The 21944-nt window shown below is 43.2% G+C and overlaps 1 protein-coding gene and 1 pseudogene across 4 annotated transcripts in view; one reads left to right on the top strand and one right to left on the bottom strand.

Annotated features, from left to right (window-relative positions):
- Med13l (mediator complex subunit 13L) overlaps positions 1–21944 on the top strand; it is a 222319-nt gene that overhangs the window by 9214 nt on the left and 191161 nt on the right. The window lies entirely within an intron of this gene.
- On the bottom strand, positions 18769–18945 carry LOC118572817 (annotated as a pseudogene).

The raw sequence follows: 21944 nt of genomic DNA, 5'->3' as shown, positions 1-21944 counted from the left end.
GTTCCTGGGGAGTGAGGAAGGCGTACTGTGGGGCGCAGTTCACAGCTCTTGAGTTTGCTGGGAGACTGCTGAGGTGGCATGTAGAATGCTCTAGTTTATGGCCCTGCTTCTTGGCTTCCTTTTAAAACAAAGCACCGAAACTTACTGAGGTGGAATTTTCATTAGGTGGAAAATTTGAAGTGTGGGCAGGCCAGTTTAGATTAAGAAACGGTGATGTTAAAATAATCTTCAGCTTTCTAAAATAATCCAGCTCTGAACTTTAAGGAAACAGAGTTGCATTGTGCAAAGTGCTAATGACTAAAGTGACAAATATTTCAGAAACTGGACAGACGTGAAATCTTAAATGAGCAGATGGGACACGAAATGAGAATGGGAGATAATCCAAGACAATATAGGAACTATTAAGAGAAATGAATTGAGGAAAAGCAAGTGTGTTAAATGGTATTACATGGGCTGTGTGTCTAAAAGCCTTTCTAGGACTGCTCCCTTCCACAGACAAATCAGAGTTCTTGAACTTTCTGAACCACCCTCCTTCAGATTCTGCACATTTCACATGGTAGTTTCTGGCTCATGATTACTTCTCACGGAGTGCCCCTGCTGCTGTGGGTGGATTTAAGTCTTGAGTGTGTGTGCTTTAGGTAGACAGTGAAATTTGTTTTCTCTGATATGAAAGTAAACAAAGAGGGCAATCATAGTTTTTAAGGGCTGTCATGGATCTTGAATGGCAGTCGAGGCATGCTGTCAGGCTGCTTAGTGGTTAGTGACAGTGAGGGTAGAGTCTGTGTCCTCATGGGCCAAGGGGATGGATGGATGGCCCTGAGCCAGCCTGAGTCTCATGAGGGAGTAGGAAGAGCAAGCTCCCCAAAACAGGTTTGCTTTTGTAGACTAGGAGCAACAGAGACAGGAAAGGTGGAGATGTAATCGGGTGGCTTAGCAAAATCCTGCTGGTGTGGCTGGGAAGGGGCCTCTAAGAGGTAAGATGGGAGAATGTAAGAGAGGAGTAAGTGTGGGGGAGGCAGGGCAGTCCCACTGCAGCCTGAGTGTGCCCTGAGCCCAAGGAGTTAGAGTACTACTGTCTTTTATTTTATTTTGAACAAACAAAATCTTAAAATTTCTGCCTTTTAAAATTACATTTATTTGTGTGTGTGTGTGTGTGTGTGTGTGTGTGTGTGTAGAAGTGGGCATGGTTGCCACAGGTGTGTGGAAGACACAGGACAACTTGTGAACAGCAGTTTTCTCCCACCTTTCAGGTCCTGGAGACCGGACTCAGGACATAGCTTGGCAGCAAGCACCATTCCTCACTGAGCCGATACTGACCCCCAAATAATTTATTAAATCATAGCTAAAACTTGGGCATTTCTATGTTATAGTGGTTCACAGCAATAATTGCTTTCATTTTTGTTATTTTTATGTCTGTCTGTCTGTCTGTCTGTCTATCTATCTACCTATTTTTGTTTTTTTGAGACACGGTTTCTCTGTGTAGGTTTGTGCCTTTCCTGGAACTCACTCTAGTCCAGGCTGGCCTCACAGAGATCTGCATGCCTCTGCCTCCCAAGTGTTGGGATTAAAGGCATGTACCACCACCGCCTGGCTTGTTATTTTATTATTATTTGTTTGTTTTTTGAGACAGGATCTCACTGTAGCTGTGGCTGTTACAGAACTCATGTGTAGACCAGGTTGGCTTCGAACTCACAGAGATCTGTCTACCTCTGCCTCCCAAATGCTGGGATTAAAGGTGTGCATCATTACAACCAGCTTAACAAGTTACTTTCTTTAAAATTTTCTTTTAATAAGTGATTTGGGCTTGAGTATAACCCCCAGGAGGAGCTTGGCTATGGCATTGGCATGCAGCTGTGGGTGTTAGTAGTGAGGAATTCCTGCCTCAGACTGGTGAGATGGAAAGAGTGGATGGGCTCCAATATACTGAGGGCTGTCCTCAGGTCTCCATGTGTGTGGGGCATGTGGATATGTGTGCACATACACAAAATGAATGCATTCCAGGCCTGCTGGATTTTTTGTCCTCTCAAACCCTGAGTAAGTGTTACAGTGACCTTAGTGTTAAGTGGAGGTGGGCAGTGGTTGGCCTGGATAGTGAGAACAAGTGTTGGCAGAGGGCACACTAGGATAATAAAATACCTCAGAAATAAAAATGTCCTGGGCATGGTGGTGCATGGCTTTAATCTTACCACTGGGAGGCAGATTCACAGTGGATTTCTGTGAGTTCCAGGTCAGCCAGAGTGGCATGGTGAGACCCTGTTCAAAACAAAACAAAAAACCAAACAGAACAAAACAAAAACGAAACAAAACAGCATAATCCTTCACCCCCCAATTTGAACATCTTCTCAGTTTTAGGCGATGTAGATGGTTGTGTGTGTAGTTCTCCCTTTGAAAGTTCTTTTCATATTAAAACATGGAATTAAAGTCCTATAAAAATGTGATTTAATCCTAGAATAATTGACACTTTATGGAAGTTTAGTTATATAATAATTACCCTAAACTAAGTTGGGTACTTTAAAATTAAAAAAAACAAAACAAAACAAACATGTTTATCTATTTTGTATGTGTGTCTGCATATGTGAGTGTGTGAAAATCAGAACTGGGAGTCAGTCTCTCCTTCCACCATGCTTTTGGGGACTGAACTCAGGTTGTCAGACTTGCCAGTAGATGACTTTACGCCTGGAGACATCTTGCTAGCCTGTGGCAATACTTAAAAAAAAATCAAATTCATGTAACACCTGAGCAGTTTATCATTTAGAATTTATGCCAGAGCACAGAGCTAAACAGTGTATTTATCCTACCATTCAAAACTGCAGGGTCTTAACTGATGCTTAAGGCACTCAAAACAAGGTGTGTTAGTTTCTATAGAGTAGACTCGTCTACACAGATTGATCAATATAGGGTTCCCAGGCCTCCATTTATGGCCTTTGGGATGGCACAGATCTCAGGACACTTGCCACACACACCTCATGATCTGAGTTCCAGCTCCTGGACCCCAAAATTATCCTCTGATCTATAGGTATGCATACACTCACACACACTTGCACACACACACACACACACACACACACACACACACACACACACGGTGGTGGTGGTAGTGGGGAGAGACTCAGTTCATTGTGTATAAATTACTTGAGATATATGTTCAAAGTTTAATTTGTTGGTATTGGTGCTCTGATGGGGAATCTGGGCTTTGCCACCCTGACAGATGGTACTATTTTTGAGTCTGTCTGTAGAATGAATCCTTTAACATTTAGTTACATTGTAGATACTTGTGAGTACCCATGCTATGGGCTTTGAAAGCTAACAGACTTTTTTAGTAAATTTTATAAATCCGATTTGAAGTAGAAGTGTTTACTTGTATTGGGAGATTTTTAATGAAGTTATTAGGATAAATGGCTTGTGTTGGTAGTTTATGTGGTAAACCCCTGTTACAGTCCACGTGGAAGGCGAGTGGGTGTCCATATGCTAAAGTAACTGAATTATGCTGTCAAACTTTTTTACAAGGTAGCTGTGCTGCCCTGTTAAGATCCAAAAGGGCTGACTTGACAATTTCTAGAAAGTTGTGAGGAACTGAATGGTAAATTTTAACATGTATTTTTAAAGATGCCTTAGATTTTAATATTGGCACAGAGCATAGAAATATTTTAAACAGCCCAGTCGAGTGTTAGTGTTCTGTGATGCAGCTTTATCTAGCTGTTTGTAAATGTTTGATCTCGATGATAATATTGTGTGGTTTTGATGAATGAATTTGTCAGCTACACACATGTATAAATAGTATACTAGTTGGCTATAAAATAGCATTTTTAGGCCTCATTGGAAATAATTTACTTTATTTAATGTCTGCTTTTGACTTGATGGCAGGCAGGACTAAGAGATGAAGGGTGGATCCCAGAAAGGAGTTAAGTACATTCTGTGTTTCAGGAGGCAGTCGGAACAGTTAGAGACACTATTACAATGTGGCCAGACTTGTGTTTTAAAGAGAAAGCTCATACAGGTTGTAATAAAGGTGAAATAAAAGATGAGGGAAAAGGCTTTTTGTTTTTGGTGGTGGTGCACGTTAAACCTAGGACCTCACACATGCTATGTGGGCACCCTCTTACTGAACTGGACCCCCAGCCCAGGGTTGGCTCTTAAGAGGATTCTAGGCACAGGAAAATGCAGGGCCAGCAGGAATGAAGAGAAGGGAATGGATTTAAGTAATATTTTGGAGGTAGAAGTGACAGGGTGAGGGGTCAAGTGGTAAACAGATTTCAGTTTTATGCCATTTGCATTCCTGGGCATGCAAATGGAGGAGGAGCGGTTGGCAGCATCCTGAGCTTCTGGGACTGCTGCTTTGAACACAGGTGTAGGAAGCACCTACCAACCCTGCCTTCCCAAGCCCCCCAGAACTGAAACAACCATCAGCTTGGGAGAGTGAGTGTGTGGAACGTCAGTGCTTCTGAGCTGCCTATTCCCAGAACAGTAAGACTTAGGAGGCGAGAGAAGAGATGGCAGGGAGGGTGGGGGAAGGAGAATGCTGGATGGCTGGTGGGTACATAGGGCCTTGGGCAGGAGGGTGGTGGTGGTGGGGTGTGGAGGCATGAGTCAGACTGTTCTGGCAGAGGAAGAACTTAGGAAATTCAGTTATCAGAAATGGGCACAGAAAAGCCCTGACAGGAAGAGAGGAAGTAGTGGGTAGGTGTGCTTCCAGCAGTGGGTTCTCTCTGCCTGGGGCACCTAGTCCTCTGCTGGGAGCAGGCTAAGCTGGGCAGATCCTGTGTGCAGCTGCTGTGGGATGTTTCTTACCAGCTTTGTCTGGGAACTTTAGGACCGCGTGGTTTGGCAGGAAGGTGACGTAGACTGTCCTGCATTCTCTTAGGCCTCTGCAGAGGGTTACTTTGGGTCCCTGTAGATGGAGGGGAAGTGCGTGTTGGTAAAGAGTGTACGCAGTTTATATAGATGGGTACCTAGTCCTCGTTCTGATCCCTTTACATCTTCACTCCTAGTATCCTAGTCTTTGCTGACTTAGTTTAGCATGTAGCTTTCTGATTGTACAAGTTTTGTGTAGTTACCTGGAGTGTCATTTTGCCATGCCAGTTTTGCCTCACATATTTGGAAATTTCTCTACCTCCTTCTCTGCTCCTTCCTCCCCTCCCTGCATGCCCGATAGCCCCCTCCTTCTTCCTTTTTCAGCACACACCTGGCCTCCTCGTGCTCTGGAGCTTCTGTGCACTACTGTGCTGTGACCTGGCAGCTCCTCATCTCAGTCAGCACTGAGATGGGCAGGCACTCTGCAGAGCTCTGGTGGAGCCCGTGGGTGGTGGGGCCTCTCCAGTTGTCTCGAGTGCACTTCCTGGCACAGCGTGGACTAGCCCTTGTCGACTGGCTGTGAACTCATTCAGCCTTCCCAGGTGGGCACCTGGAAGGGAGAGTTGGCTCTCCTGAAGTTGTTCCGTTCCTTTAATTCCTCTCCAAGCGAGGCAGTACGAATGGAATACAGAGTATTTCTACCAACTAAAACTTCCAGGAAACTGAAACTCTAAAAATGACGTGCGTCTGAGTCAGTTCATTAGCTAAGGCTTCCCCAGCACTGTGTTCTCGTCAAGTGTGCGTTCCTGCTGCACTCTAGCCACAGTGCACACAGCAGTCTTTATTCAGCTGTAGTCACCAACATTTTCCATGTGCTTACAATTTTCCTAATTATAATTTTAATGGAAAAGTAATTTCTTTTATAAATTAAATAAAATATTACTTAATTACTCTCAGATTCAAGCAATATGGAAATGGCTAACATAAACTCATAAAGACCCTCTTCTCCCTGAGGAAGACACCATCCAGGAGTTTAATTTGTATTATCCCAGGTTCCCCCCTCCCAACAAGTTCTCATGTATGTCTCTGCACACCTGCTCACGCAGTCAGATTGTCTTACTAGATTTCTAAAATAGCACATCTAAGTCACACGTGAATGGGAACGCGTAGGGAGCTGCTCACTTTCAGCATGAGCACCCCCAGCCCTGCCCTGATGCTCTCTTGCGACGCCCCTCAGAGTGACTGTGCCGAGGCTTAGGTGTGTTCCACATGTTGGTAGGTAGTCATGCTGTGTTCTGCTCCTGCACAGAGATGCAGCTGTGAATCGGTCTGTGCCAATTTCTGTGTGCTCTCCTATGACGGATGATTTGTAGCTTTAAAAATTAGAGATGGGGGAGGATGTTTTCCACTGTGTGCATGTGTGTGTGGGGGAGTGTAAATTTAGACGCACCTTTTCCTTTTCTGTTGTTTTGTTTAACAATAACATCCTTTCTCCTAAGATGATGTACTTAACCAGCAGTTATGAGGAGCATTAAGACGCTTTCATTTTTTCTGCAATAATGGTTCAACAGTAGATTCTGATGCACACAACCACGAGCTCTTCAGGAACACACATCCGTTGGCATTTCTGCAGACAGTGCATAACTCCCATTTTTCTATCTTACCTATCCTGGAAATTGCTCAATTTATGTTTTGCTTCCTTGAGCAAATGTATTTCAATATTTTAAGTTTTTTGATTTGCAGTCAGATTATGGACATCTTGTAAATATTTCTGTTGAGAGTGTTTAATCTCTGCACAGGCCCCTTTCTCCCTGAGTCTCTGACCTGCACTAGGTGGGAATCTGTATTCCATGGCTACCCTGCCATGCTGCACATTTCCCCCAGCGTGAGTGCTTCTGAACAGAGTTGCGGCAGCTGCTTGCCAGCATGCACAGGCCGCTCACCCACTCTCCTGAGCGAGGGAAAGCCTAGGCAGGAACCTCACGTGCCGGAGCTTTGGGAAGCCTGTCTCCCCATCCCAGGCCTGCCAGGACTTCTGGGACTCACCTCCCAGTTAGTTAGGTCTCTACTGCCGTCTGTCTTTCCTGAGCCCCTAAAATTCAGCAGGGGAGACCACATCGTTCAGGCAAGTACGAGGGTAGGAATCACCGAGGTGTACAGATTTTCCTGAGATTAATGGAGTGATAATACAGTTACATTTTTAAAAAAGTGTCATCAGAGATTAATGGGGTAATAATGCAGCTTGAGGTTGATTCATACAGATAGGTAATGGTCTTTTTCTCTTAGACTTTATTCTGAATGGAATCATCTAGAAAGGGGAAAATTAGGATAGCCAATTGTTTTGATTCATGTGGAGGAAGGTAGAAACCTGTGTAACTGTATAATCTGGAAACACCTCACCAGCAGTCTTTTAGTTTGTACAGTGAAGAGCCTGTCAGTCAGGTCCTCACATGAGAAGTGACTTATTCCAGAGCACACTCATGTGCTCATTTGAAGACACCTGACAGCCTGGACATGAGCAAGACACTGGGCAGACATTTGTCCTTTGACTGTCACCCGCTGTATAAGGTCCAAGATGACCGTTCAGACTCTGTTCTTCATGGCGGCTCTCTGTCGAGGTGGTCCCTGTGGAAAACTTCTGAACGAGGATGCTTGAGTGTGCATTGTTACCCAGAGCAGTGTGGAGGATCAGGTCTGCTCTCCAGGAAAAGTAACAGATGTACTCAGGATGGGTCCTCACTGGGGAGCCACACTGCAAGTTTAGTCCTCATGTGTCACAAGAATTCTCTTTGAGCTAAGTTTAATAAAACAATCAAACAAATAAGCAAAAACATTGTTGCTAGATGTGGTCTCCCCTGTACATAGGGAGACAGACCTTGTCTCAAGGAAAAGTGAAAACACCTAATGCTGAATTTAAAAAAAAAAAAAAAAAAGAAATATAACTTTATATATATATAGCCCAGGCTGGCCTCCTGTTTTCTTACCAAGTGCTTAGGTTGGTTACAGGGGAAGCCAGTGCTGGTTAGGCGCACAGGCACCTTAGAGGTGCACAGTCTTTTTTTTTCGTTTTTTTTTTTTTTTTTTTTTGTTTTTTGTTTTTGTTTGTTTTTTGAGACAGGGTTTCTCTGTGTTGTTTTGGTACCTGTCCTGGATCTCGCTCTGTAGACCAGGCTGGCCTCGAACTCAGAGATCCACCTGCCTCTGCCTCCCGAGTGTTGGGATTACAGGCGGTGCCACGACCTCCCGGTGCTGTTCATCTTTTGTTGGATAGCTGGCTGATTCCATTTCATTGCTACTGTGAAGTGAAAATTATTTTGTCACTTCTGTGTAGTTTGCCTTTCTATATGTGTGTGTGTTTAATGCCTTAAAAACAGTCTGTTCATTTTTAAATGTCCTGTGTATATTTGATTGGGATCATATTCAATCTATAGGTCAAATTGATGAGATTGTATTTATAATAATAATTGAGACTTCTAGTTCATGAGTATGATTGAGTTCTCTCTCTCTCTCTCTCTCTCACTGTGTGTGTGTGTGTGTGTGTGTGTGTGTACACAGTGCACTTGTTGGAGCCAGAGGGCAACCTACTTAAGTTGTTTCTCTCCTAGGGATCAAACTCAGGTCATCAGGCCTGAAGCAAGCATCTTTACCCACTGAGCTGTCTTGCTGACCCCAGTTAAGTTTTTAAAAATTCTTAGTTTGTTTAGTTTTGAAAAACCATTCATGATTGTTGAATTCTGTTAATTTTGTGTGCATGCATATATGTGTGTATCTGTTGAGGTAATTTTAAACTTAGTTTTGTTGGTGCACTTTAATTCCCAGATAAACCTAAGTTCATGGTATATTGCCATTGCTTTTTGTGTTAGCTTTGATTTGTTAGTGTCTTAATGCTTTTTGTATTCATGCCCATGAAGGATATTGGCATGCAGATTTCTTATGATGTCTTTGTATGGCTCAGTGCCACAGGATTATCAGTCTTATGATTTGTGTAGAGCCTTCTTTCTTTCTTTATTTTTGAGACAGGGTCTCACTATATTGTTGCCCCGGCTGGTCTGCAACTTAGAGCTCCACCTGCCTCTGCCTCCCAAATGCTGGGATTAAAGGAGTGCACTGTCATACCTGCCTGTTTTCTGAGTTTGTCTGCCATACTTTTATTTTTTAAAATGGGAAAGTTTATTGTTAATTTTGTAAACACTGATTTATGTGTTTGTGTGTGGAGAAGACCCATGTGTGTACCATGGTGCATGTGTAGCAGTAGGAAGACAAATTGTTGGAAGACAAAGAATTGTCATTCTTTCCTTATCCCAAATTTGTCTAGGGATTGAACTCTGGTTGCCGTTGTTGGCAGCAAGCACCTTTTACTGTGCTGTCTCTCTGCCTCCCCCCAAGTTTGAAATTATGAATTCTGTGGTTTTCCTGGGTGTATGTGTGATAATTATTTTCAAGAGTCTTGTTCACTTGACCAGCTGCCTTTATTGACATACAGATCATCTGTAGTCAGCCCGACTTTTCGGTGTTTGAGTTGTGCAGTGATGCGCCTCACCCCCGGTACAGGAGCTTGTCTTTCTATGCCCAGGATCTATCTCATCTACAGCAGTGGCCCTCAACCTTCCTAGCGCTGCCACCCTTTAAGACACTTCCTCATGTTGGTGACCTAATTTTGCTACTGTTATGAATCATAATGTAAAGATCTGTGCTTTCTGATGGTCTTAGGTGACCCCTGTGACCACAGCCTATGAGAACCACACTGGTTAGAGAAGATTTGTCCGGTTTATGAATCTTTGTAAATAGCCAGCTTTTTGTTTGGCTGACTTTGCTTTTGGTCGGTTTCTGTTTCTTACTTTCCATGTCATTCCTTCTGTTTACTCTTCTTAACTCCTCTCCCTGTAAGTCCTGATTCTGTCCGTCCCTTTCAGGGTGAACATTGAAAGCTGGAGCTCTTTACATAAGCTTTAATCAGATTTACACATTTGATGTAGTAGAATCCGTCAGCAGCTCAAAGTACTCTGTTCTTTGCCCCATGAGGTATTTAGAAGTTTAAGTTTAGATTTGACAGAGAGTAGAGGAGTTCCAGATTTTGTGTTGATGTTAATTTATAATTGTGTTCAGAGTTTTCAGTTCTTAACAACATCTGAGTGTGTGTTTGATGGTTCAGCATATGGTTCTTCTGAGTGAGTGCACCATGTCATTTGAAAACTAGTGTGTTCCTCTGCTGTTGGTGGAATGTTATGAATGTCAGCGCAGCATTGTTGTTAACAGCACTGCTCACATCTCTCTCCACAGTGACTTTCTGTGTCTTGCTTTGTTGCTGAGGAGAGACCATTACAGTGTCTTCCTATGTGTGTGTCTCTCAGCTTTCTGCTTCCTGCCCAGCTCTGTTAGGTGCTGCTGACTCACTTGAGGTTTTTTATTTCTTCTTGAAGTGGTGACTTTGTTATTTTGAGACAAGGAATCTCTAGGTAGACCAGGCTTGGCTTGATCTCTCTGTGTGGCCCCAATGACTTTGGACAGAGGCTCCTCCTGCCTTTCCCTACTGCTGGGCTTGGAGGCATGTGTCATCATACCAGGCAGGAACTGACGTTTTTATTATTGCTCAATTTCCTCCTTTGCTCTAGCAATGGTCACTCTCTTGGAGTCACTTCATGTCATTTAAGGAATTAAAGCTCTCTTACAATGATAATTTTTTTCTATTATTTTGCTGTTTTTATGCGTATTGTCTTAAAATTTACGTGTTTATGTATCTGTCTTTCTGGTATTGGATGCTTTTATTTATTTATTTTTTAATCTGAGGAACTTTTGAAAAAACATTTATTCTAGTGTAGCCATAGTAAATTTTGTTCATCAAAAAATTACTCTGTATTTTACCTTCACTAAAAATGTTTCATTTTATATTTTAATTATGTGTATGTGTGTATATCCTGGGAAGGGTATGTTCCTGTGAGTCCAGGTGTACAAGGGGGCCAGAAGAGGGCGTTGGATCCCCTGGGCAGTTACAGGGCTTTGAGCTGCCGGATGTGTGCTGAGAACTGAAGGAGCAGGGAGCAGTGTGGACTTTTACCCGCTGAAGCACCTCTCCATCACCTTTTGTTTTTTTTGACGCAAGGTCTCACTAGGTAGTGCTGGCTGGAGATCTGCCTGCCTCTGCCTCACAAGTGCTGGGAGGAGAGGTGTTTGTCACTACACTTGGCTCCATTTACCTTCATTTTTAAAGGAGATACACACACACACACACACACACACACACACACAATCACACAATCTAGAATTACAGACTTGCAGGACTTGATTATTTATCTATTTTTCCCTTTTCAGTACGTCTTTCTGGTTTTGTTATCTCCCCCCACCCCTTTCTTTTTGGAATGGATTCCAGGACCTCACCAGTCCAAGTGCTCTCATAACTGAGCCCTAGCTTCCAGCTTGCATGTCTTCTCATTGCCCTGCATTTAATAATAGTATTTCTGTTTTCTCCTGTGGAAAATTTTCTTGGAAAACTTTTAAGAATTTTCATGTATCATTGTTTTCAAAAATTTATTTTAACCAGGCAGTGGTGGCGCATGCCTTTAATCGTAGCACTCAGGAGGCAGAGGCAGAGGCAGAGGCAGGCGGCTCTCTGAGTTCAAGGCCAGCCTGGTCTACAGAGTAATTTCTAGGACAATCAGGGATACACTGAGAAACCCTGTCTTGAAAAACAAAAAACAAAAAAAAAAGTAGTTTTCTGCATGTATGCTGCTTATGGTTCATTGACCTCTGTGAATTAGAGATTTGTTTTCATGAAATTTGTAGCTAACCTGCTTTGTTCAGAAATCTCGTGTGCAGTGTCCACTGCCCCTCACGTTTGGGGCCCCTGATCCTGTAGTGTGTAGAGTGCTGGCTGCCGTTCCTAGGCTTTGCTCAGTAGTTTGACGGTTTGGTAGATTCTCACAGGCTTTCAGGCTTCTTCGTGGCTGTCAGTGGCTAACCAAATTGCTGGGGTTTGAACCAAGGCCCTCCCGCACCCAGACAAGTGTCCCACACTGAACTACATTCCTGTGCCCAGCCCTGTAACCATCCATGCATACACCCATTCTGTGAGTTTCTCATTTCAGACTTAGTATGTTTGACCTTTAGACACCGAGTTTCCTGTCATATGTTTGAATTTTTCTTTAAACTCTTGACCATATTTATAATAGCTGTCTTTAAAGTGAGTCGACAACACTTTATAATTACTTTATTATTCTCATCTTTGGCTCTATTCATTGATTTTTGTCCTAGTAATGGGTCCATCCACTCGTCTGTCTGTCCTCCTTCCCTCCCTCCCTCCCTCTGGCTGCTACACAGTGTGAATATTCGGCTCTTGTGAGTCTGTGCTGTCCTTTTCCTTTGGTGACTATATTTGTGTTGGTGGCAGTTAAGCTGCTGGCAGTTGAGGTAGCTGACTTACTGTTTTCTGAGGCTTGCCTGTTAGGTATTATTAGTGTAGACTTTATGCTGGGACTTCCAGCTTATGAACCCTGCCCTTCTGAGTCTCTACTCAGTGTGCACTGTGGTTAACTGTTACAGCCCAGAGTGGCCTCTTTAGTCAGTCTTTGGCTTGTTGACTGTTGTAGTGCACAGCCCAGTGCTTAGGAAGTTTTCGGAGAACCCCTATAATGTGGATTTCCTACATAATTATCTTCTTCCTGGTTATACTCCACATCACAGGGGCTTCTCACTTGTTTGCCCTCTGGTAGGGAGCCTAGTTCTGCACTGCCTATTGGCCAAAGCCTGAATATGGAAATTTATCTTTTTGCTCAGTTTTTTTACTTATTTATGGGAGGGAAGCAATGCACTTGAATCTTACTTTAAATTTAATTCATTAATTATGTATATGAGTGTTTTGCCTACATGCATGCCTGTGCACCACGTGTGTACAGTACCCTTAGAAGCTAGAAGGGGGCGTTGTATCTGGCTAGAACTGTCCTTACAGTTATGAACTGCTATGTGGATGCTGGGAACTGAACCTGGAGCCTCTGCAAGAGAAGCCAGTGCCCTTAGCTGCTAAGCTGTCCTCAGCCTGTTTATGTTTTAAATGTTTCATTTCTTTGTGGATGTTATCTTAGTTCAAAGGTTATCATAGAGTAATTATTTCAGGTTGTAGTCTGTCTGGTCTTAGTTACAGCACTGGCCGGAGCGTGAAAGCGTCCAACAGCAATATGTGAATATATGAGCATAACTGTGTGCTAATAAAACTTTATTTACAACAATAGCAATCAGCTGTACAGGCCACAGTTTGCTGTGGTGAGCACATCTAGTTCATCTTCACATCATCTATGGAACTTCAGAGTCATCTCAGCTATTAGTCAGGTTCACTCAACTCTTTCTTCAGTTGTGATTTATTCTTCACTCACTCTGCTGTCTTAATCTGCTGCAGAGGATTGCACTCAAGGCCGTGGAGCCTCTATCTGTAGAGAGTGCTTAGAGTCCTCACTAACAGTCCTTCACTTACTGGCTTATTCCTTTTTGGTTGTATTCTTTTCCAAGTGTGGAGCTAGGAGTTAGTAGTGTCTGGTAAGGTAGAAATGTTGTATAGAACCTAGACACTTTAGTTTATTAATGTAGTTTAAAATGACAGATTTTGGCCAGGTGAGGTGCTGCACACATTTAATCCCAGCGGTCCTGAGGCAGAGGTAGGAAGTTGAGTTTGAGGCCAGCCTCGTCTACACAATGAATTCCAGGATAGCCAGGGCTACACAGTAAGAGTCTGTCCCAAAAATAATCATTTTAAACCGGGTTTTTTTTTTTTTTTTTTTTTTAAAGTAAGCTTTTAGTTAACAAAAACTTTGTTTGGGCTAGAGAGATTGCTCAGTGTTGAGAACATACATTGCTTCTGCACAGGACCCAGGTTTAGTTCCGGAACATCTTCCCTGGGCAGCTCAGAACTGCTGTAGCTCCAGCTGTAGGGGAGCTGATGCCCTCTTCTGGCCTGTGTGAGCACTGTACGTGTGTGCACAGATACACGTACACATAATTAGAAATGAAATCTTAAAATTTGTGTTGACATACACAACTTCTGAACCTACTTCATTTACTTATACTGCCATGAATGCAAGGCTAGCCTTGATTCAGGGCTCATTGGTAAAGTTTACTTTGCAAGCATAAGGAACCACACATAAAAAAGTCTGGCCATGATGCAAATTTGTAATCCCAGAGCTGTGAAGATCAACCTCACCAAAGTTAGGTTTCAGAAAGAAGAAAAAGAGATGGGTGATGCCTGAGGCTAATCTCTGGCTTCTACACACATGTGCACACCACTTTGTGCATGCCCACACGTACCTGCATACATGCAAGCATCTGAACACACACACATAAACCAAAACCAGACATATCAGGCTTTTGGCTTCTAAACACAATTTATGGGACATTAAGGTGTTTTTTTTTTTTTTTTGAGCTGAGGATCGAACCCAGGGCCTTGCGCTTGCTAGGCAAGCGCTCTACCACTGAGCTAAATCCCCAACCCCATTAAGTTGTTCTTAAGCTTAGGAATTTATCTATATGAAGTTTATAACACTTCTTTTTATCTTAAAAAATAACAGTTTATTCATTTGTATGCATTGTGTGTGTGTGTGTGTGTGTGTGTGTGTGTGTATAGAGATCAGTGGACAACTTGTGGGAGTCAGTTCTCTCATTCTGTGTGTTTATTCTCTGGCTCATACCTGGGTTACCAGGTTTGGTGACCAGCACCTCTACCTGTGAGTCCTTTTATTATTATTATTATTATTATTATTATTATTATTATTATTATTTGGAGCTGAGGCTCGAACCCAGGGCCTTATATTATTATTATTTTGAATTAGTATTGGCAAACTGAGGGATTAAAAAATTATAATGAAGAGGAAAGTTATAAATCAGTAAATGTATATGTTAGAAATCAGTTTTTTAGGCTTGAGAGATGGCTCAGGAGTTAAGGGGATTTTCTTGATCCCTAGCACCCACATAATGATTCACACCCATCTGTAACTCCAGTTTTAGGGAATCCAGTACCCTCTTCTGGCCTCCACAGGCACCAGGCATGCACATGGTGCACAGACATAGATGCAGGTGTACATACATACATACATACATACAGGCACTCAAACGTATATGAAGTTTAAAAAAAGATCACTTTTTTTAAATGCCTAATTTCCTATTGTATGGAGCAATAGTTACATTGTATTCTCAGGAACTAACCAGTCAGGTAGGAGCTAGCTGTCTTGTCATATGCTCTAACAGAGCGTCCTTGGCCAGCAGCAGTGGTATAGCTCCAAGTTTAAGCTTCTTCCTGGGAGGGAGCATGCAGCTACGAGTGTCGGTGTGCCTAGGTGGGTCTTCAGAAGGCTCAGAGGGAGGGAAATAGACAGCACTATCATATGATGGATATACACTCTTTGAGGCCAGGAGTTTAAAATGCAGGCCTTTAAACTCAGTGTTTCCAGAGCCCAAGGAGGAGGATCACTGAGTCTGCAGGTCACTTAGCATACAGTGAGTTCCGGCCAGCCTGGCTACAGAAAGGTACCGAGGACTGCAGCGATGGTAGTTCCGAACACTTGCAGCTCTTGCAGAGGACTTGGGATTTGTTCCTATCCCAGCACTCACGTGGCTCACATTACTTCACCCATATGTAACTCTAGTACCAGGGGATCCGATGTCTTCTCCTGACACCAGGCACGCCAGGGGTACACAGACATACATGCAGCCAAAATACCCATACAAAGAAATCTTAAAATAATAGCAGTAAATTCATACTTTTTTGGCTTTTGCATTACAATTTATGGAACACTAAATTATTTTGAAGTTTAGGGATTTGTGTAGAATAACTTTGTAAAATGTTCATGAACTAACATCAGTAACTTGGCATTAATTATATTTCATTATCACATTTTAATTATTTTTATTTAAATTTTGTTTTCCTTGTTTCCAGGCAGAGTTACATTTTTACATAATGATCAGACTGGGTGCAGAGGTGCTTGACTGAGGGAGGAGGATTGAGGCATTCTAAGCTTGTGTGAGCTGCACAGTGGTTCATGGCCAGCCTGAGCACTTAGCAAGAGCCTGCCTCGGAGTGCAAAGTGCTGGGGTGTAGCTCCGTGGTGGGGTGTTGATCAGCACCAGGTCTTAGGCTTGGCTCTCCAGATAGTTGTGTGAGGTTCTGAAGATTTGCGTCCCAGCTCCTGACCCTGTCTTAACCTTCTTCTAAGGCAAATGCTTTTCTTCTGGTTCCTCACTATTTCTAAATACTAATTAATCCCCATGATTTATCTTACCCTTTTTACCAATTACAGAGAGAATTGCTCCTTTCCTCTTCATCTTACCAACATAGTTGCATAGTATTTGGTTTAGGGTAGATTCAGTGTTAATGTTTTGTTCATGTCATTAGATGTCTGAACTATTTGCCTTTTGATTGTCTGATTGCGTTCCCCTTTCCTGTGTGATTTGAAGATGATAATTTTCTTTTCTTTCTTTCTTTCTTTTCTTTTTGTTCTTATTTGTTGTTTTGTCTAGACAGGGTCTCACTATGCAGTCCTGGCTGTCCTGGCACTCACTTTGTAGACCAGGCTGGCCTCTAATTCATAGAGATCTGCCAGCCTCTGCCTTTCAAGCGCACCACTACACCTGACCTTTTTTTCTTTTTAAAGTGCATCTCGATGTATCTTAATCCCACGTTTTTAAAGTTTTCCCCCTCCCAATTATATTTTGCCAGAGAAACTTTTGCATGGCCCTGGGCACATAGATGTGTAAGATAGGTGTACAAGCCAAACATTTACTGATAACTATAAGAAACCTTAAAAAAACTACTTTGAAATAATTCTTTGGTATGCTTATAATTTTACTATTTATTAAAGATGGAAGCAAATTTCTATACTAATGAGGTGGGGTCTTTTTTTTTTAAACACAAAGACTTAAATCTTGGTTGGATCATTCGATAGTGCAGGAGGTAGAGTCGATTAATTTTTATTTTACAGTTGTCAATGCTGAGAATGCCACTTTGCATAAATATGTGGTACAAAATGGCAGAAGTATATTTAGGACCATTTCAGAAACTGTTGGGAATTCCATCCTTAGTCCCAAGCCAAAATTTGATGGAGGGATTCTTTATGAAACTGACATTAGCAGGACTGGACAGCTGGTGCAGCTGTGAAGATGGAGTGAGTGCTGCCCGTGGAGGCCTGGAGTTCCAGTGGACTCCTAACTCCAGCTCAGGGTCCCAGGGGTTCTCACTTGCTCATACCCACACAGACACACATACACATAATTAGAAATTAAAAAAATTAAAAGCAAAAGAAACTCTGGGACGGTAACAGCAAGTTTTAAAGTCAAAACATTGTAACCTAGTACAGTAGGGAGTGTCTTAGGGTTTCTATTGCTGTGAAGAGACACCATGACCACAGCAACTTTATAAAGGAAACCATTTAACTGGAGCTGGCTTACAGAGTTAGAGATTTAGTCCGTTGTCATCATGGGGAAAAGCATGGTGGCATGCAGGCAGACATGGTACTGGAGAAGGAGCTGAGAGTTCTACATCTTGATCTAAAGGCAGAAGGAAGAGAGACAGACAGTCACTGGGCCTGACTTGAGCATTTGGAACCTCATGCTCAGCAAAGCCAATGCTCAGTGACTCACTTCCTCCACAAAGGCCACACCTCCTAAAAGTGCCACTCTCTAGTGACTGAACATTCAAATATATGATTCTCTAGGGGCGTTCCTACACAAACCACCACAGGGAGATAGACTGATTTGATGCATGTTGAGGAATGATGGCTAGACACCTTTGAAAGTGCTTGTTTCGATCATCATGTGTCTTTGAGAGCAGAAAGCTTTGTGTACACAGTAGGAACTGAGCTCAGGTGTTGTAGGCAGGGTTGGTTAATGTGTGGTGTGGTGGCGTGTGCAGTGCCAAGCATACATGCCATGTGGTATTCAGACAAGGCTGTGGTGAAGTCATGAGATACAGTGTGGTGAGGGTACCTGAAACACCTTGGACTCATACGATGTTGATTTAAAATTAACTTTTGATCTTCGCTTGTTCAGAACCCTTTTACTATTGACAATTCTTTCTGTACCCTACACGGTGTCATGTCCCACAGTAAGAAGCTGTCTTTGCTGATCAACCTTCACCCTTCTTGTCCTCAGTTAGGTTGGGGATCTAACCAGTAGTTCTTTCTTGGAATCACCTGCCCCACTGTGGTCACGTGTGTAGACAGAAGTTTCTGTCCCGAGCGGTCCTGCAGCTTCTCGGTCCCAAGTAAATACACAGAGGCTGGTATTAATTATAAACTGTTTGGCCTCTTGCTTAGGCTTATAACTACCTAGCTCTTATGCTTAAATTAACCCATAGTTCTTGTCTATGTTTAGCCACGTGGCTTGGTACCTTTTCTCAGTACAGCATTCTCATCTTGCTTCCTCTGCATCTGGCTGGCGACCTTGTCTCTCCTTTTCCTCTTCCCAGAATTTTCCTAGTCTGGTTGCTCTGCCTATACTTCCTGCCTGGCTACTCACTCAGCGTTTTATTTAACCAGTACGAGTGACAAATTCTTACATTGTCCAAGAGCGTTATCCCCCAGCACACGTGATTCATGCTTAGCCTGGAGCTGTCATCACTGTGCTTGGAGCCTTCTGTTGCTCTCCCCGGTCTCCTTTGTGGCTCACACCCTGTGCGCACTGGAGAAAAGAGAGGCGGCTTCACCGGGAGGACTGAGTGTCTGGTGTGTCCTCCCCCTGCACTGTGTTTGTAGTTCTGTGCACAAGTCCACCCTCGCTGTGGTTCTTCCCCACTGGCCTGAGGCACTGCGAGGCACAGCACTTGACATCTTACTCACGGAAGCCAGGGATCCTCTCTGCACACCAAAGTTGAGGGGCCTTTTTAGGAGTCTCTTTTAAATGCTTGGAGAGCTCTTTTCATCTAGTATTTCAATATTTTGGAAAGAAGTTTTCATGCATTACTGTATTAGTTAATTCCTCATTGTTTTCATTTTCTTTTTCTTTTCTCAGGGGAGAGCGCGAACGCAGTCCCCCACTACCACAAATTATGCAGTTGAGTTTCCCACATTTGGGGAAATCGCAGGGGTCAGCACATCCTGAGTGCAATTTTTCTGAGACTTTTTATTTCCATAGTGGAACCCAAGGCCATATGGTCATTGGGCAAGTGCTCTGCCATTGAGCTGTGGCCTCACCTCTAGGAGCCTCGTGTTTCTTGGTGAATTTAATTTCCATCCTGCCCAGTTTTAATTTTGTCTTTTTTTTTTTTTTTTTTTTGTGTGTGTGTGTGTGTGTGAGAGAGTTCCTGAACTTTATCTTCCATGTATTTTACTGAGTTTCCTTCGCCCCCTCCCCTCCATAGCCCTCATCTCCTCCATTGCCTCCCAGTCTCCACCATAGCACCCCAGTCTCCTCCATTGCCTCCCAGTCTCCACCATAGCCCCCGTCTCCTCCATAGCCCCCGTCTCCTCCATAGCCTTGCCTTCTCCATTGCTTTGCTTTATTGTCTTTGGAGAATTTTCTTCCCGTTCTTTGCTGGAATGCAGAAGGGCCAGCAGCTAGCAGTGTGCAGTAGGAGCGTGTCTGGGTCTCTCGGCCTGGTCAGCAGCAGGCTTCATCTGTTGCTTGTTGTGTCCCTCCTCTTCTCAGCCCCTCACATGCTCCTGTCTACAGCTCCTGAGGCTAAGAGCACTTGCCAGTGCCTGTTCCTGGGGCTGCTCGCTCAGACCCACGTCTCTGTTCTTGCTGAGCACTGGCTTCACAGCTTTTGAAACCTAGGTGCTCTTTCTTGTTCTACCTACTGTTGTGACTTTGTATTTAAAGGAGAAAATAGCCCAAAGGAACAGACCCTTTCACTGGCGCTTAGTGTATTTACAGAGAGGAGAAGCGGACGTGTGTGATACTCGCCATTTTTGCCTGGATTTGATTAGTTGTGCTTAACAGAAGCTTTCCCTTATATGTGCCATTTGTTTTTCTTCCCTGGGTTTGATCTGAATGGTGATTTAATATGTTTACTGTATTTTCCTAGTTTGCTAGAGTTGTAATTCTGTCAAAGGAGGAAGAGGGCAAAGGCACACTGGAGATTTTCTAGGGCACTTAGGTTGGCGGTAAGAGATGAATGTCCACTTCCCCCCTGCCATGGCCTTGCATGGCTAGGCAAGTGCTGGACCACTGAGTTCTGCCTCTACCTCAGCACAGTACATTTCCTAAATCTGAGAGTCTTCTGGAAGTATTTGTCACTGATGGTTCTGAGACGTCTAAGGTTGTGTCAAGTTGCCTTTGTGAGTGAATTGTAATTAGTTTGAGGCAGGAGACTTGAGCTCATTTATAGTATGTAGGTCAGCTGTAGCACTTTATAGCTCCTAAAGCTGAGGCACCCTGGGATGGAGGAGTCTTCCTAACGTCATAGAGTGCATTGTGGAGAATGCAGGCCACAACCTGCATTTCCTACTCCTGCTGCTCTGGATGCTAAATCTCCTTCAGTCTTCCCAGCACCTTGATAGGTTTTATTCTCTTTTAAGACTACTGAATCTAGTTTGAACTCTGGGGCCATGTTGTAAATTTATGGTGTTGGCCATGAACCATCTAATGTGAAAAGCAAGAGTTATTTCTACACACTGTACCTAGGGAATAAGACTAAGAATCAGTACAGTCTCTACGTCCTGAATAAGGTGTTAGGAAGAGCATTTGTTTGGATTCTGCTTTAATCTACTTGTTTAACATTGTTGTAAACTGACAGCAGTGGTCTTCTCTAGATGCTGGCAGATCCTGCCAGATCAGTTCATCTTTCAGAGCACCCTGCCTGCCCGTCTGACAGATGTCAGCCACTGTCCCCTCCTGTCAGATAGAGTAGGTAGTTTCTTTCCAAAAAATATATATCCTCTAAGAAGGATTGTGTAGACTGTCCAGTGATGACGTGGAGTACATATTGAGTCTCCTGGCTCTTGGGATGGCTAGCCCCTCTTAGGACCTAAGTTGTTTTTATTGTCCCAGGAAGATACCAAAAGAGCCATGGACTTACTTAAATTAGAGAGCATGGCCGTGAGCTCTAGTCATTGCTAAATTGAGCCCGTGACGGTTTCTTTGAGTGATATGGTAATCCTCCAGGGCTAATTTTTAGCATTAGCCCTATAAAGGAGCATGGCAGAATGGAAAGAATTTATGTTTCAAATTCAGTTGTAGTTTAGATCCAGCTATGTTTGGGACCTTTCATTTGCCAGGTTTATGGTTATGGATGAATTATTTAACTGTTATGAGTCTTAACTTCTTTAGTTGTGTGGTTGAAAGGCTAGAGCCATGTGGGAAGAACCCATGTGACCAGTGTTACTTAGTACACCATGAAGCTGGTAGTGGTTCAAATGTGAATACTCTTTTTGCTCCTTGAATATTAACCTTTTATCTTTTAAATTTGTATTTTTAGAACTTATATATAATTATGCATTTGTTTATTCTTTTTGACATAAATGCATATTTAGTATAATTTGAATATAGAAATACTTTAAAGGTTTGCTTCAAAAATTCTTTTTGGGAGAGTGGGGGGGTTGATCCTGTGGCCACATATGCTAAGTGAGTGGTCTCCGCCTGCACTAGCTCTGCCCAGAGTTCCTGCCTCCATAGAGCTGCACAGGCCACTAGGCTCAGCACTGATTCCAGACTTGGAAAGAAATCATTAGATAGACAGATTTGAGCCCTAGATTTGTGCATTTGTTAGAAACAGGGAAGACAGTGCCAGCGAGCTAGCTCAGCAGGTGAAAGCCGCTGAGCCTGAGAACCTAGTTGAATCCCTAGGACCCCTGTGGGTGGAGGGACAGAGCCGCTCCTGTCCTAGCTTGTTCTTTACCTTCCCCAAGCATTCCTATACAGTAAACCAATAGTAAATGACAGATGAAGAGAGAGAAGGAAGGGAGGGAGGGAGGAGGGGCTGGAGAGTTGTCTTAGCAGTTAGGAGCACTTGCTGACCCGTATGATCCAGGTGCCCTGCACCACATAGTGGTTCAGAACTATTTATAACTCCAGTCCACTCTGGTCTCCGTGGGTTTGCAGGCAGTGCACTTATATACACGCAGGCAAGGCAGTCATAGACACAAAAATCTTAAAAAAAAAAAAAAAAAAGGTAGGAAACCAGAACTTAGAGTGGAGTTGACCTTTTTTTTTTTGAGACTTTCTGAGAGTCTTGCTGTATCCTG

The sequence above is a fragment of the Onychomys torridus genome, chromosome 22, assembly GCF_903995425.1.
Source record: "Onychomys torridus chromosome 22, mOncTor1.1, whole genome shotgun sequence".
Classification (NCBI taxonomy): domain Eukaryota; kingdom Metazoa; phylum Chordata; class Mammalia; order Rodentia; family Cricetidae; genus Onychomys; species Onychomys torridus.
The sequence above is the reverse complement of the archived record's forward strand: the minus strand, read 5'-3'. Positions and strand labels throughout refer to the sequence as shown.